At 45.8% G+C, this 17500-nt stretch overlaps 1 protein-coding gene across 4 annotated transcripts in view; it reads left to right on the top strand.

The window, feature by feature from the left end:
* The window catches only part of dachb (dachshund b), a 90371-nt gene that overhangs the window by 62832 nt on the left and 10039 nt on the right, over window positions 1-17500 (top strand). The gene's annotated exons all lie outside the window — the stretch shown is intronic.

Below are 17500 nucleotides of genomic sequence, written 5' to 3'. Positions count from 1 at the left end.
TGAGTCCCTCAGTCTCTCTCTCTTACACACACACACACACACACACACACACACACACACACACACACACACACACACACACACACACACACACACACACACACACACACACACACACACACACACACACACACACACCCTAATTCCTTCCTGCTGAATGACCCAGTGAATTATATAGTTAAGTGTTCTGATCATCACTCGTTATGTTAATTGGAATTAAAGGCAACCTCATCAGCGTTAAAGGGGAGGTTGCATAAACGTCACCACATATGGATTTGCATTAGTCACATCTCACTTTTGTTGTGTTTTATCAAGTTATTACATAAAAAAACGATAATAATTCTGAAGAAGTCATGGAGGCCAAGCGTTCCCGGTGTGTGTTGTAATATGGAGGCCAAGCGTTCCCGGTGTGTGATGTAATATGGAGGCCAAGCGTTCCCGGTGTGTGTTGTAATATGGAGGCCAAGCGTTCCCGGTGTGTGATGTAATATGGAGGCCAAGCGTTCCCGGTGTGTGATGTAATATGGAGGCCAAGCGTTCCCGGTGTGTGTTGTAATATGGAGGCCAAGCGTTCCCGGTGTGTGATGTAATATGGAGGCCAAGCGTTCCCGGTGTGTGATGTAATATGGAGGCCAAGCGTTCCCGGTGTGTGATGTAATATGGAGGCCAAGCGTTCCCGGTGTGTGATGTAATATGGAGGCCAAGCGTTCCCGGTGTGTGATGTAATATGGAGGCCAAGCGTTCCCGGTGTGTGTTGTAATATGGAGGCCAAGCGTTCCCGGTGTGTGTTGTAATATGGAGGCCAAGCGTTCCCGGTGTGTGTTGTAATATGGAGGCCAAGCGTTCCCGGTGTGTGATGTAATATGGAGGCCAAGCGTTCCCGGTGTGTGATGTAATATGGAGGCCAAGCGTTCCCGGTGTGTGATGTAATATGGAGGCCAAGCGTTCCCGGTGTGTGTTGTAATATGGAGGCCAAGCGTTCCCGGTGTGTGATGTAATATGGAGGCCAAGCGTTCCCGGTGTGTGTTGTAATATGGAGGCCAAGCGTTCCCGGTGTGTGTTGTAATATGGAGGCCAAGCGTTCCCGGTGTGTGTTGTAATATGGAGGCCAAGCGTTCCCGGTGTGTGATGTAATATGGAGGCCAAGCGTTCCCGGTGTGTGTTGTAATATGGAGGCCAAGCGTTCCCGGTGTGTGTTGTAATATGGAGGCCAAGCGTTCCCGGTGTGTGTTGTAATATGGAGGTCAAGCGTTCCCGGTGTGTGATGTAATATGGAGGCCAAGCGTTCCCGGTGTGTGATGTAATATGGAGGCCAAGCGTTCCCGGTGTGTGATGTAATATGGAGGCCAAGCGTTCCCGGTGTGTGATGTAATATGGAGGCCAAGCGTTCCCGGTGTGTGTTGTAATATGGAGGCCAAGCGTTCCCGGTGTGTGATGTAATATGGAGGCCAAGCGTTCCCGGTGTGTGATGTAATATGGAGGCCAAGCGTTCCCGGTGTGTGATGTAATATGGAGGCCAAGCGTTCCCGGTGTGTGATGTAATATGGAGGCCAAGCGTTCCCGGTGTGTGATGTAATATGGAGGCCAAGCGTTCCCGGTGTGTGTTGTAATATGGAGGCCAAGCGTTCCCGGTGTGTGATGTAATATGGAGGCCAAGCGTTCCCGGTGTGTGATGTAATATGGAGGCCAAGCGTTCCCGGTGTGTGATGTAATATGGAGGCCAAGCGTTCCCGGTGTGTGATGTAATATGGAGGCCAAGCGTTCCCGGTGTGTGTTGTAATATGGAGGCCAAGCGTTCCCGGTGTGTGATGTAATATGGAGGCCAAGCGTTCCCGGTGTGTGTTGTAATATGGAGGCCAAGCGTTCCCGGTGTGTGATGTAATATGGAGGCCAAGCGTTCCCGGTGTGTGTTGTAATATGGAGGCCAAGCGTTCCCGGTGTGTGATGTAATATGGAGGCCAAGCGTTCCCGGTGTGTGTTGTAATATGGAGGCCAAGCGTTCCCGGTGTGTGATGTAATATGGAGGCCAAGCGTTCCCGGTGTGTGTTGTAATATGGAGGCCAAGCGTTCCCGGTGTGTGATGTAATATGGAGGCCAAGCGTTCCCGGTGTGTGTTGTAATATGGAGGCCAAGCGTTCCCGGTGTGTGATGTAATATGGAGGCCAAGCGTTCCCGGTGTGTGATGTAATATGGAGGCCAAGCGTTCCCGGTGTGTGTTGTAATATGGAGGCCAAGCGTTCCCGGTGTGTGTTGTAATATGGAGGCCAAGCGTTCCCGGTGTGTGATGTAATATGGAGGCCAAGCGTTCCCGGTGTGTGTTGTAATATGGAGGCCAAGCGTTCCCGGTGTGTGTTGTAATATGGAGGCCAAGCGTTCCCGGTGTGTGTTGTAATATGGAGGCCAAGCGTTCCCGGTGTGTGATGTAATATGGAGGCCAAGCGTTCCCGGTGTGTGTTGTAATATGGAGGCCAAGCGTTCCCGGTGTGTGTTGTAATATGGAGGCCAAGCGTTCCCGGTGTGTGTTGTAATATGGAGGCCAAGCGTTCCCGGTGTGTGATGTAATATGGAGGCCAAGCGTTCCCGGTGTGTGATGTAATATGGAGGCCAAGCGTTCCCGGTGTGTGATGTAATATGGAGGCCAAGCGTTCCCGGTGTGTGATGTAATATGGAGGCCAAGCGTTCCCGGTGTGTGATGTAATATGGAGGCCAAGCGTTCCCGGTGTGTGATGTAATATGGAGGCCAAGCGTTCCCGGTGTGTGATGTAATATGGAGGCCAAGCGTTCCCGGTGTGTGATGTAATATGGAGGCCAAGCGTTCCCGGTGTGTGATGTAATATGGAGGCCAAGCCAGCCTGTTCCCTATTAATGTAAACTCCAACAGAAATGACTTTAAATGCATAACTCCTAAATTAAGCTAAATCATTTGTACTCATCACTACAGGTTTCAATTAAGTGTTCAGCCAATTTACATGCGGTTTACATCCAGTTGCTATCAACACCTAGCTTGTAGCTACATTAAAATAAATCAAAGTTTTAGAAATACATAACGCCATCTAATCCGTTATCAAAGAATGTTAGCTAACTATATGCAGTTATCTTAGCCAGCAAGCTAGCCATTCAGCTAACATTAGCTATTTAGCCAAATAGATATTAGCCTAGCCAGCCAGCTAACATTAGCTATTTAGCCAAATAGCTATTAGCCTAGCCAGCCAGCTAACATTAGCTATTTAGCCAAATAGCTATTAGCCTAGCCAGCCAGCTAACATGAGCTATTTAGCAAAATAGCTATTAGCCTAGCCAGCCAGCTAACATTAGCTATTTAGCCAAATAGCTATTAGCCTAGCCAGCCAGCTAAGATGAGCTATTTAGCCAAATAGCTATTAGCCTAGCCAGCCAGCTAACATTAGCTATTTAGCCAAATAGCTACTAGCCTAGCCAGCCAGCTAAGATTAGCTATTTAGCCAAATAGCTATTAGCCTAGCCAGGCTCAGCCAACCACCATGGTTAGACACTATCTAGAACACAACTAACACAATACAACTAAAACCGCAGATCAAAAAGCAAAGAGAGAGCAGAGACTTACAGATTGATGGCTGTTTTTTTTGAGCCCACAGCAAGAAAGCAGCATAGTCTGTGTAACCGGTATGAAATGGCTAGCTAGTTAGCGGGGTGCGCGCTAATAGCGTTTCAATCGGTGACGTCCCTCGCTCTGAGACTTGGGAGTAGTTGTTTCCCTTGCTTTACAAGAGCCGCTGCATTTGTGGAGCGATGGGTAACGATGCTTCGTGGGAGGCAGTTGTTGATGTGTGCTGATGTGTGCACAGGGTCCCTGGTTCGAGCCCAGGTAGGGGTGAGGAGAGGGAAGGAAGGAAGCAATATTGTTACACCTGCCATGCTAAACCCACTAGATGACACAGCATTAAAATCCGTGAAGAGCGTGAGGATGCTAGCGTTAGCCAGCTTGCGCTAGCTACCGAGCTAGCATACGAACTCTGTAGCACAGAGTAGATTCTCTATATGACGTTGAGAAATAGTGCATTGTGGGTTGTTTAGAATATAAATATGTAATAACCCAAAAACATACCTCTGTTTGTAGTTATAGGTAACCATGACAACAGACTGCCGGTCTCACGGTAATTAACGGTTAAATAACATAAACATGTTTAACATCTCCACACGCCGCTGATGCCTTTGAAACATCTACATTTTAAAAAAGTTAAATAAATAAATGTAATATACACCATCACAATAAATACAGGATTTATTTTAGTTTAGTGATACAGTCTGGAATGGAACCAGGGTCTGTAGTGACGCCTCTAGCACTGCCATGCCTTATACCGCTGTGATACAGCCTGGAATGGAACCAGGGTCTGTAGTGACGCCTCTAGTACTGCCATGCCTTCTACCGCTGCGATACAGCCTGGAATGGAACCAGGGTCTGTAGTGACGCCTCTAGTACTGCCATGCCTTCTACCGCTGCGATACAGCCTGGAATGGAACCAGGGTCTGTAGTGACGCCTCTAGCCCTACCATGCCTTATACCGCTGCGCCATTCGGGTGTCTCCCAAAGGCATCATGAAGTAGTTTACTGCCATGTGTAATATGCAGTAGGCTATGGGTTGTATAACAGCACAATAATATGAGTTCAGTATTTTTCCGTGCTTGGGCTCATATGCAGCCCGATGCGTATGGGTGTTTTGAATGAATCATCACCTCGGAAAGCGATGTCCATCTCATTGTGTTTATGCTTTGAAACAACGTCCACAAGGACCATGTTTTTACACTCAGTTTCAACCTGTTGTTGAACCTCTTTCTTCAAATTGATCATCACAGTGAGGTGAGTTTTGGAAGCAGGATGTTTGATGTGATTTTAGATTGTATTAACATTGATGTCAGAGTGGTTAGGGGGACAATAGAGCCCTGAGTACCAGGCCATTAGGACCTGATGGAGGGACAATAGAGCCCTGAGTACCAGACCATTAGGACCTGATGGAGGGACAATAGAGCCCTGACTACCAGGCCATTAGGACCTGATGGAGGGACAATAGAGCCCTGAGTACCAGGCCATTAGGACCTGATAGAGGGACAATAGAGCCCTGAGTACCAGGCCATTAAGACCTGATGGAGGAACAATAGAGCACTGAGTACCAGACCATTAGGACCTGATGGAGGGACAATAGAGCCCTGAGTACCAGGCCATTAGGACCTGATGGAGGGACAATAGAGCCCTGAGTACCAGACCATTAGGACCTGATGGAGGGACAATAGAGCCCTGAGTACCAGACCATTAGGACCTGGTGGAGGGACAATAGAGCCCTGAGTACCAGGCCATTAGGACCTGATGGAGTGACAATAGAGACCTGAGTACCAGGCCATTAGGACCTGATGGAGGAACAATAGAGACCTGAGTACCAGGCCATTAGGACCTGATGGAGGGACAATAGAGCCGTGAGTACCAGACCATTAGGACCTGATAGAGGGACAATAGAGCCCTTACTACCAGGCCGCTAGGACCTGATGGAGCGACAAGAGCCCTGAGTACCAGGCCATTAGGACCTGATGGAGGGACAATAGAGCCCTGAGTACCAGGCCATAAGGACCTGATGGAGGGACAATAGAGCCCTGAGTACCAGGCCCTTAGGACCTGATGGAGGGACAATAGAGCCCTGAGTACCAGACCATTAGGACCTGATAGAGGGACAATAGAGCCCTTAGTACCAGGCCATTAGGACCTGATGGAGGGACAATAGAGCCCTGAGTACCAGGCCATTAGGACCTGATGGAGGGACGATAGAGCCCTGAGTACCAGACCATTAGACACTGATAGAGGGACAATAGAGCCCTGAGTACCAGGCCATTAGGACCTGGTGGAGGGACAATAGAGCCCTTAGTACCAGACCATTAGGACCTGATGGAGGGACAATAGAGCCCTGAGTACCAGGCCATTAGGACCTGATGGAGGGAAAATAGAGCCCTGAGTACCAGGCCATTAGGACCTGATGGAGGGACAATAGAGCCCTGAGTACCAGGCCATTAGGACCTGATGGAGGAACAATAGAGCCCATTAGGTGGGTACTACCATACCAATGCATGTCCGGAGTGCATAAGAGAAGATTTGAGTCAAGTAGAATTTTGCTGCGGTGATGACTGCTGGTGTGGCAGTAATACGTTCACCTCAACAGCCCAGGTCTGACTACTGTTACTACTACTACTAGGTCTGACTACTGTTACTACTACTACTAGGTCTGACTACTGTCTGAAGGGACTGTACATGATACTCATCTACTATACCTCTCCTCTCTCTGTCTCTCTCTCTCTGTCTCTCTGTCTCTCTCTGTCTCTCTCTCCGTCTCTCTCTCTCTCTCTCTGTCTCTCTCTGTCTGTCTCTCTCTCTCTCCCTCTCTCTCTCTGTCTCTGTCTGTCTCTCTCTCTCTCGCTCTCTCTCTCTCTCTCTCTCTCTCTCTCTCTCTCTCTCTCTCTCTCTCTCTCTCTCTCTCTCTCTCTCTCTCTCTCTCTCTCTCTCTCTCTCTCTCTCTCTCCGTCTCTCTCTCTCTCTCTTTCTTTCTTTCTTTCTTTCTCTCTCTCAATTCAATTCAATTCAATTCAAGGGGCTTTATTGGCATGGGAAACATGTGTTAACATTGCCAAAGCAAGTGAGGTAGGTAATATACAAAAGTCAAATAAACAATAAAAATGAACAGTAAACATTACACATACAGAAGTTTCAAAACAATAAAGACATTACAAATGTCATATTATATATACAGTGGGGAGAACAAGTATTTGATACACTGCCGATTTTGCAGGTTTTCCTACTTACAAAGCATGTAGAGGTCTGTAATTTTTATCATAGGTACACTTCAACTGTGAGAGACGGAATCTAAATCAAAAATCCAAAAAATCACATTGTATGATTTTTAAGTAATTCATTTGCATTTTATTGCATGACATAAGTATTTGATCACCTACCAACCAGTAAGAATTCCGGCTCTCACAGACCTGTTAGTTTTTCTTTAAGAAGCCCTCCTGTTCTCCACTCATTACCTGTATTAACTGCACCTGTTTGAACTCGTTACCTGTATAAAAGACACCTGTCCACACACTCAATCAAACAGACTCCAACCTCTCCACAATGGCCAAGACCAGAGAGCTGTGTAAGGACATCAGGGATAAAATTGTAGACCTGCACAAGGCTGGGATGGGCTACAGGACAATAGGCAAGCAGCTTGGTGAGAAGGCAACAACTGTTGGCGCAATTATTAGAAAATAGAAGAAAATAGAAGAAGTTCAAGATGATGGTCAATCACCCTCGGTCTGGGGCTCCATGCAAGATCTCACCTCGTGGGGCATCAATGATCATGAGGAAGGTGAGGGATCAGCCCAGAACTACACGGCAGGACCTGGTCAATGACCTGAAGAGAGCTGGGACCACAGTCTCAAAGAAAACCATTAGTAACACACTACGCCGTCATGGATTAAAATCCTGCAGCGCACACAAGGTCCCCCTGCTCAAGCAGGCGCATGTCCAGGCCCGTCTGAAGTTTGCCAATGACCATCTGGATGATCCAGAGGAGGAATGGGAGAAGGTCATGTGGTCTGATGATTCAAAAATAGAGCTTTTTGGTCTAAACTCCACTCGCCGTGTTTGGAGGAAGAAGAAGGATGAGTACAACCCCAAGAACACCATCCCAACCGTGAAGCATGGAGGTGGAAACATCATTTTTTGGGGATGCTTTTCTGCAAAGGGGACAGGATGACTGCACCGTATTGAGGGGAGGATGGATGGGGCCATGTATCACGAGATCTTGGCCAACAACCTCCTTCCCTCAGTAAGAGCATTGAAGATGGGTCGTGGCTGGGTCTTCCAGCATGACAACGACCTGAAAGACACAGCCAGGGCAACTAAGAAGTGGCTCCGTAAGAAGCATCTCAAGGTCCTGGAGTGGCCTAGCCAGTCTCCAGACCTGAACCCAATAGAAAATCTTTGGAGGGAGCTGAAAGTCCGTATTGCCCAGCGACAGCCCCGAAACCTGAAGGATCTGGAGAAGGTCTGTATGGAGGAGTGGGCCAAAATCCCTGCTGCAGTGTGTGCAAACCTGGTCAAGAACTACAGGAAACGTCTGATCTCTGTAATTGCAAACAAAGGTTTCTGTACCAAATATTAAGTTCTGCTTTTCTGATGTATCAAATACTTATGTCATGCAATAAAATGCAAATTAATTACTTACAAATCATACAATGTGATTTTCTGGATTTTTGTTTTAGATTCCGTCTCTCACAGTTGAAGTGTACCTATGATACAAATTACAGACCTCTACATGCTTTGTAAGTAGGAAAACCTGCAAAATCGGCAGTGTATCAAATACTTGTTCTCCCCACTGTATGCAGTGTTGTAACAATGTACAAATGGTTAAAGCACACAAGTTAAAATAAATAAACATAAATATGGGTTGTATTTACAGTGGTGTTTGTTCTTCACTGGTTGCCCTTTTCTTGTGGCAACAGGTCACAAATCTTGCTGCTGTGATGGCACACTGTGGAATTTCACCCAGTAGATATGGGAGTTTATCAGGCCATTAGGACCTGATAGAGGGACAATAGAGCCCTGAGTACCAGACCATTAGGACCTGATGGAGGGACAATAGAGCCCTGAGTACCAGACCATTAGGACCTGATGGAGGGACAATAGAGCCCTGACTACCAGGCCATTAGGACCTGATGGAGGGACAATAGAGCCCTGAGTACCAGGCCATTAGGACCTGATAGAGGGACAATAGAGCCCTGAGTACCAGGCCATTAAGACCTGATGGAGGAACAATAGAGCACTGAGTACCAGACCATTAGGACCTGATGGAGGGACAATAGAGCCCTGAGTACCAGGCCATTAGGACCTGATGGAGGGACAATAGAGCCCTGAGTACCAGACCATTAGGACCTGATGGAGGGACAATAGAGCCCTGAGTACCAGACCATTAGGACCTGGTGGAGGGACAATAGAGCCCTGAGTACCAGGCCATTAGGACCTGATGGAGTGACAATAGAGACCTGAGTACCAGGCCATTAGGACCTGATGGAGGAACAATAGAGACCTGAGTACCAGGCCATTAGGACCTGATGGAGGGACAATAGAGCCGTGAGTACCAGACCATTAGGACCTGATAGAGGGACAATAGAGCCCTTACTACCAGGCCGCTAGGACCTGATGGAGCGACAAGAGCCCTGAGTACCAGGCCATTAGGACCTGATGGAGGGACAATAGAGCCCTGAGTACCAGGCCATAAGGACCTGATGGAGGGACAATAGAGCCCTGAGTACCAGGCCCTTAGGACCTGATGGAGGGACAATAGAGCCCTGAGTACCAGACCATTAGGACCTGATAGAGGGACAATAGAGCCCTTAGTACCAGGCCATTAGGACCTGATGGAGGGACAATAGAGCCCTGAGTACCAGGCCATTAGGACCTGATGGAGGGACGATAGAGCCCTGAGTACCAGACCATTAGACACTGATAGAGGGACAATAGAGCCCTGAGTACCAGGCCATTAGGACCTGGTGGAGGGACAATAGAGCCCTTAGTACCAGACCATTAGGACCTGATGGAGGGACAATAGAGCCCTGAGTACCAGGCCATTAGGACCTGATGGAGGGAAAATAGAGCCCTGAGTACCAGGCCATTAGGACCTGATGGAGGGACAATAGAGCCCTGAGTACCAGGCCATTAGGACCTGATGGAGGAACAATAGAGCCCATTAGGTGGGTACTACCATACCAATGCATGTCCGGAGTGCATAAGAGAAGATTTGAGTCAAGTAGAATTTTGCTGCGGTGATGACTGCTGGTGTGGCAGTAATACGTTCACCTCAACAGCCCAGGTCTGACTACTGTTACTACTACTACTAGGTCTGACTACTGTTACTACTACTACTAGGTCTGACTACTGTCTGAAGGGACTGTACATGATACTCATCTACTATACCTCTCCTCTCTCTGTCTCTCTCTCTCTGTCTCTCTGTCTCTCTCTGTCTCTCTCTCCGTCTCTCTCTCTCTCTCTCTGTCTCTCTCTGTCTGTCTCTCTCTCTCTCCCTCTCTCTCTCTGTCTCTGTCTGTCTCTCTCTCTCTCGCTCTCTCTCTCTCTCTCTCTCTCTCTCTCTCTCTCTCTCTCTCTCTCTCTCTCTCTCTCTCTCTCTCTCTCTCTCTCTCTCTCTCTCTCTCCGTCTCTCTCTCTCTCTCTTTCTTTCTTTCTTTCTCTCTCTCAATTCAATTCAATTCAATTCAATTCAAGGGGCTTTATTGGCATGGGAAACATGTGTTAACATTGCCAAAGCAAGTGAGGTAGGTAATATACAAAAGTCAAATAAACAATAAAAATGAACAGTAAACATTACACATACAGAAGTTTCAAAACAATAAAGACATTACAAATGTCATATTATATATATGCAGTGTTGTAACAATGTACAAATGGTTAAAGCACACAAGTTAAAATAAATAAACATAAATATGGGTTGTATTTACAGTGGTGTTTGTTCTTCACTGGTTGCCCTTTTCTTGTGGCAACAGGTCACAAATCTTGCTGCTGTGATGGCACACTGTGGAATTTCACCCAGTAGATATGGGAGTTTATCAGGCCATTAGGACCTGATAGAGGGACAATAGAGCCCTGAGTACCAGGCCATTAAGACCTGATGGAGGAACAATAGAGCACTGAGTACCAGGCCATTAGGACCTGATGGAGGGACGATAGAGCCCTGAGTACCAGACCATTAGACACTGATAGAGGGACAATAGAGCCCTGAGTACCAGGCCATTAGGACCTGGTGGAGGGACAATAGACCTCACAACCATAAAGGGCAATGGGCTCTATGACTGATTCAAGTATTTTTAGCCAGATCCTAATTGGTATGTTGAAATTTATGTTCCTTTTGATGGCATAGAAGGCCCTTCTTGCCTTGTCTCTCAGATCGTTCACAGCTTTGTGGAAGTTACCTGTGGTGCTGATGTTTAGGCCGAGGTATGTATAGTTTTTTGTGTGCTCTAGGGCAACGGTGTCTAGATGGAATTTGTGGTCCTGGTGACTGGACCTTTTTTGGAACACCATTATTTTGGTCTTACTGAGATTTACTGTCAGGGCCCAGGTCTGACAGAATCTGTGCAGAAGATCTAGGTGCTGCTGTAGGCCCTCCTTGGTTGGTGACAGAAGCACCAGATCATCAGCAAACAGTAGACATTTGACTTCGGATTCTAGTAGGGTGAGACCGGGTGCTGCAGACTGTTCTAGTGCCCGCGCCAATTCGTTGATATATATGTTGAAGAGGGTGGGGCTTAAGCTGCATCCCTGTCTCACCCCACGACCCTGTGTGAAGAAATGTGTGTGTTTTTTGCCAATTTTAACCGCACACTTGTTGTTTGTGTACATGGATTTTATAATGTCGTATGTTTTACCCCCAACACCACTTTCCATCAATTTGAATAGCAGACCCTCATGCCAAATTGAGTCGAAGGCTTTTTTGAAATCAACAAAGCATGAGAAGACTTTGCCTTTGTTTTGGTTTGTTTGGTTGTCAATTAGGGTGTGTAGGGTGAATACATGGTCTGTTGTACGGTAATTTGGTAAAAAGCCAATTTGACATTTGCTCAGTACATTGTTTTCATTGAGGAAATGTACGAGTCTGCTGTTAATGATAATGCAGAGTATTTTCCCAAGGTTACTGTTGACGCATATTCCACGGTAGTTATTGGGGTCAAATTTGTCTCCACTTTTGTGGATTGGGGTGATCAGTCCTTGGTTCCAAATATTGGGGAAGATGCCAGAGCTAAGGACGATGTTAAAGAGTTTTAGTATAGCCAATTGGAATTTGTTGTCTGTATATTTGATCATTTCATTAAGGATACCATCAACACCACAGGCCTTTTTGGGTTTGAGGGTTTTTATTTTGTCCTGTAACTCATTCAAGGTAATTGGAGAATCCAATGGGTTCTGGTAGTCTTTAATAGTTGATTCTAGGATTTGTATTTGATCATGTATATGTTTTTGTTCTTTATTCTTTGTTATAGAGCCAAAAAGATTGGAGAAGTGGTTTACCCATACATCTCCATTTTGGATAGATAATTCTTCGTGTTGTTGTTTGTTTAGTGTTTTCCAATTTTCCCAGAATTGGTTAGAGTCTATGGAGTCTTCAATTACATTGAGCTGATTTCTGACGTGCTGTTCCTTCTTTTTCCGTAGTGTATTTCTGTATTGTTTTAGTGATTCACCATAGTGAAGGCGTAGACTCAGGTTTTCCGGGTCTCTATGTTTTTGGTTGGACAGGTTCCTCAATTTATTTCTTAGATTTTTGCATTCTTTATCAAACCATTTGTCATTGTTGTTCATTTTCTTCGGTTTTCTATTTGAGATTTTTAGATTTGATAGGGAAGCTGAGAGGTCAAATATACTGTTAAGATTTTCTACTGCCAAGTTTACACCTTCACTATTGCAGTGGAACATTTTACCCAGGAAGTTGTCTAAAAGGGATTGAATTTGCTGTTGCCTAATTGTTTTTTGGTAGGTTTCCAAACTGCATTCCTTCCTTCTCTCTCTCTCTCCCTCTCTTTCACGCTCTCTCTCTCTCTCTCTCTCTCTCTCTCTCTCTCTCTCTCTCTCTCTCTCTCTCTCTCTCTCTCTCTCTCTCTCTCTCTCTCTCTCTCTCTCTCTCTCTCTCTCTCTCTCTCTCTCTCTCTCTTTCTCTCTCTGTGTCTCTCTCTCTCTCTCTCTCTCTCTCTCTCTCTCTCTCTCTCAATTCAATTCAATTCAATTCAAGGGGCTTTATTGGCATGGGAAACATGTGTTAACATTGCCAAAGCAAGTGAGGTAGGTAATATACAAAAGTCAAATAAACAATAAAAATGAACAGTAAACATTACACATACAGAAGTTTCAAAACAATAAAGACATTACAAATGTCATATTATATATATGCAGTGTTGTAACAATGTACAAATGGTTAAAGCACACAAGTTAAAATAAATAAACATAAATATGGGTTGTATTTACAGTGGTGTTTGTTCTTCACTGGTTGCCCTTTTCTTGTGGCAACAGGTCACAAATCTTGCTGCTGTGATGGCACACTGTGGAATTTCACCCAGTAGATATGGGAGTTTATCAAAATTGGATTTGTTTTCGAATTCTTTGTGGATCTGTGTAATCTGAGGGAAATATGTCTCTCTAATATGGTCATACATTGGGCAGGAGGTTAGGAAGTGCAGCTCAGTTTCCACCTCATTTTGTGGGCAGTGTGCACATAGCCTGTCTTCTCTTGAGAGCCATGTCTGCCTACGGCGGCCTTTCTCAATAGCAAGGCTATGCTCACTGAGTCTGTACATAGTCAAAGCTTTCCTTAAGTTTGGGTCAGTCACAGTGGTCAGGTATTCTGCCACTGTGTACTCTCTGTTTAGGGCCAAATAGCATTCTAGTTTGCTCTGTTTTTTTGTTAATTCTTTCCAATGTGTCAAGTAATTATCTTTTTGTTTTCTCATGATTTGGTTGGGTCTAATTGTGCTGTTGTCCTGGGGCTCTGTGGGGTGTGTTTGTGTTTGTGAACAGAGCCCTAGGACCAGCTTGCTTAGGGGACTCTTCTCCAGGTTCATCTCTCTGTAGGTGATGGCTTTGTTATGGAAGGTTTGGGAATCGCTTCCTTTTAGGTGGTTGTAGAATTTAACGGCTCTTTTCTGGATTTTGATAATTAGTGGGTATCGGCCTAATTCTGCTCTGCATGCATTATTTGGTGTTCTACGTTGTACACGGAGGATATTTTTGCAGAATTCTGCATGCAGAGTCTCAATTTGGTGTTTGTCCCATTTTGTGAAATCTTGGTTGGTGAGCGGACCCCAGACCTCACAACCATAAAGGGCAATGGGCTCTATGACTGATTCAAGTATTTTTAGCCAGATCCTAATTGGTATGTTGAAATTTATGTTCCTTTTGATGGCATAGAAGGCCCTTCTTGCCTTGTCTCTCAGATCGTTCACAGCTTTGTGGAAGTTACCTGTGGTGCTGATGTTTAGGCCGAGGTATGTATAGTTTTTTGTGTGCTCTAGGGCAACGGTGTCTAGATGGAATTTGTGGTCCTGGTGACTGGACCTTTTTTGGAACACCATTATTTTGGTCTTACTGAGATTTACTGTCAGGGCCCAGGTCTGACAGAATCTGTGCAGAAGATCTAGGTGCTGCTGTAGGCCCTCCTTGGTTGGTGACAGAAGCACCAGATCATCAGCAAACAGTAGACATTTGACTTCGGATTCTAGTAGGGTGAGACCGGGTGCTGCAGACTGTTCTAGTGCCCGCGCCAATTCGTTGATATATATGTTGAAGAGGGTGGGGCTTAAGCTGCATCCCTGTCTCACCCCACGACCCTGTGTGAAGAAATGTGTGTGTTTTTTGCCAATTTTAACCGCACACTTGTTGTTTGTGTACATGGATTTTATAATGTCGTATGTTTTACCCCCAACACCACTTTCCATCAATTTGTATAGCAGACCCTCATGCCAAATTGAGTCGAAGGCTTTTTTGAAATCAACAAAGCATGAGAAGACTTTGCCTTTGTTTTGGTTTGTTTGGTTGTCAATTAGGGTGTGTAGGGTGAATACATGGTCTGTTGTACGGTAATTTGGTAAAAAGCCAATTTGACATTTGCTCAGTACATTGTTTTCATTGAGGAAATGTACGAGTCTGCTGTTAATGATAATGCAGAGTATTTTCCCAAGGTTACTGTTGACGCATATTCCACGGTAGTTATTGGGGTCAAATTTGTCTCCACTTTTGTGGATTGGGGTGATCAGTCCTTGGTTCCAAATATTGGGGAAGATGCCAGAGCTAAGGACGATGTTAAAGAGTTTTAGTATAGCCAATTGGAATTTGTTGTCTGTATATTTGATCATTTCATTAAGGATACCATCAACACCACAGGCCTTTTTGGGTTTGAGGGTTTTTATTTTGTCCTGTAACTCATTCAAGGTAATTGGAGAATCCAATGGGTTCTGGTAGTCTTTAATAGTTGATTCTAGGATTTGTATTTGATCATGTATATGTTTTTGTTCTTTATTCTTTGTTATAGAGCCAAAAAGATTGGAGAAGTGGTTTACCCATACATCTCCATTTTGGATAGATAATTCTTCGTGTTGTTGTTTGTTTAGTGTTTTCCAATTTTCCCAGAATTGGTTAGAGTCTATGGAGTCTTCAATTACATTGAGCTGATTTCTGACGTGCTGTTCCTTCTTTTTCCGTAGTGTATTTCTGTATTGTTTTAGTGATTCGCCATAGTGAAGGCGTAGACTCAGGTTTTCCGGGTCTCTATGTTTTTGGTTGGACAGGTTCCTCAATTTATTTCTTAGATTTTTGCATTCTTTATCAAACCATTTGTCATTGTTGTTCATTTTCTTCGGTTTTCTATTTGAGATTTTTAGATTTGATAGGGAAGCTGAGAGGTCAAATATACTGTTAAGATTTTCTACTGCCAAGTTTACACCTTCACTATTGCAGTGGAACATTTTACCCAGGAAGTTGTCTAAAAGGGATTGAATTTGCTGTTGCCTAATTGTTTTTTGGTAGGTTTCCAAACTGCATTCCTTCCATCTATAGCATTTCTTAATGTTACTCAGTTCCTTTGGCTTTGATGCCTCATGATTGAGTATTGCTCTGTTCAAGTAGACTGTGATTTTGCTGTGGTCTGATAGGGGTGTCAGTGGGCTGACTGTGAACGCTCTGAGAGACTCTGGGTTGAGGTCAGTGATAAAGTAGTCTACAGTGCTACTGCCAAGAGATGAGCTATAGGTGAACCTACCATAGGAGTCCCCTCGAAGCCTACCATTGACTATGTACATACCCAGCGTGCGACAGAGCTGCAGGAGTTGTGACCCGTTTTTGTTGGTTATGTTGTCATAGTTGTGCCTAGGGGGGCATATGGGGGAGGGAATGCTGTCACCTGCAGGCAGGTGTTTGTCCCCCTGTGTGCTGAGGGTGTCAGGTTCTTGTCCAGTTCTGGCATTTAGGTCGCCACAGACTAATACATGTCCCTGGGCCTGGAAATGATTGATTTCCCCCTCCAGGATGGAGAAGCTGTCTTTATTAAAGTATGGGGATTCTAGTGGGGGGATATAGGTAGCACACAGGAGGACATTTTTCTCTGTTAAGATAATTTCCTTTTGAATTTCTAGCCAAATGTAAAATGTTCCTGTTTTGATTAATTTAATGGAGTGAGTTAGGTCTGCTCTATACCAAATTAGCATTCCCCCTGAGTCCCTTCCCTGTTTCACACCTGGTAGTTTGGTGGATGGGACTACCAGCTCTCTGTAACCTAGAGGGCAACCAGTGGGTCCGTCTCCGCTATACCATGTTTCTTGCAGGATGACAATGTCTGCATTACCGATTTCTTTGGTGAAGTCCGTGTTCCTACTCTTTAGGCCAAAGGCAGATGACCTCAGGCCTTGGATATTCCAGGATGATATAGTGAAGGCTTTTTGTTCCATAAAGTGTCCAATGTTGTTGGCCGTGTGGTTTTGCCTCAGGCCAGTAAGTGTGAGCAGAGCCTGCTGAGCATCTGGTACATGCCGTTGGCTTGGGCGAGTGTAAGAGTGGGGGTTGGGCCTGTTTGCCCGCTCACTACCTGGGCGTATGTGTGACTTCCATGTTGATGCTCTCTTTGCGGGGGTGGGGTGCATGGGGTGGGCAGGAGTGGCATAGGTCTGATCTGAGGGGGCCTAAATGGGGTGTGGGCATGGTTGATGTGGGGGGGTGTTGATTGGTTGGGGTGGGGGTGTGGACGTGTCTGGGGGTGCTGTGGTCTGGATGTAAGTCCTCTTGGCGTGGGTCCTCTATGTGTAGGTCCACGGGGGGGTCCTGCAGGTCTTGGAGGGTGTCTCGCTGGTCTGGGTGGGGTGTCTATTGATCTGTTGCTCCTGTGTGAAGTGTTGGGGCTGCGTTTGAGAGCGATGTCCTTTAGAGTCCGGACAAAGGTGGGCACTGCTGCCTTATAGAGGTGGACCTGGTCATAGAGGCTGTTCAAGTCCAGGGTGGAGTGGTGGGCCAGGAAAACATTTGGTTTTGAGGCACAGTCACGGGAAATGCTTGCGTTTACCCGCTGTATTGTAGCAGGGTGGAAGTCTTTTCGTGGTAGCAGGGTGGAGATAACCACTTGTGCATTGGGGAAAGTAGAAGAAGCTTTTTCAATCACTCCCTTCAGTGCTGTGGCCACCCTTTCCTGCTTTGCTCTCAGGTCGTTTGTGCCTGTGTGTATTATTATGTGGCTAGGTGAGCCTAGTTTGTCCTCAGACAGAAGGTCTAGGGCGCGCTGGGTGTTTGGACACCAGAGTTTAGACACACTGTGTTTGGGAAAAAGTTTTTTTTCTTCTATATATTTCCCATTTGAGTCCATAAGGAGAACAATCTGTGTCTTGTGTTTGTTCTCAGTGGGTGTGGGGGGGTTGTCAGGAGGGCTATCAGGGTGGCTGACAGGGGGGGTGCTCA

This window comes from Salvelinus alpinus, chromosome 11, assembly GCF_045679555.1.
Source record: "Salvelinus alpinus chromosome 11, SLU_Salpinus.1, whole genome shotgun sequence".
NCBI lineage: Eukaryota > Metazoa > Chordata > Actinopteri > Salmoniformes > Salmonidae > Salvelinus > Salvelinus alpinus.
This window is presented reverse-complemented; position numbering and strand designations above follow the sequence as displayed.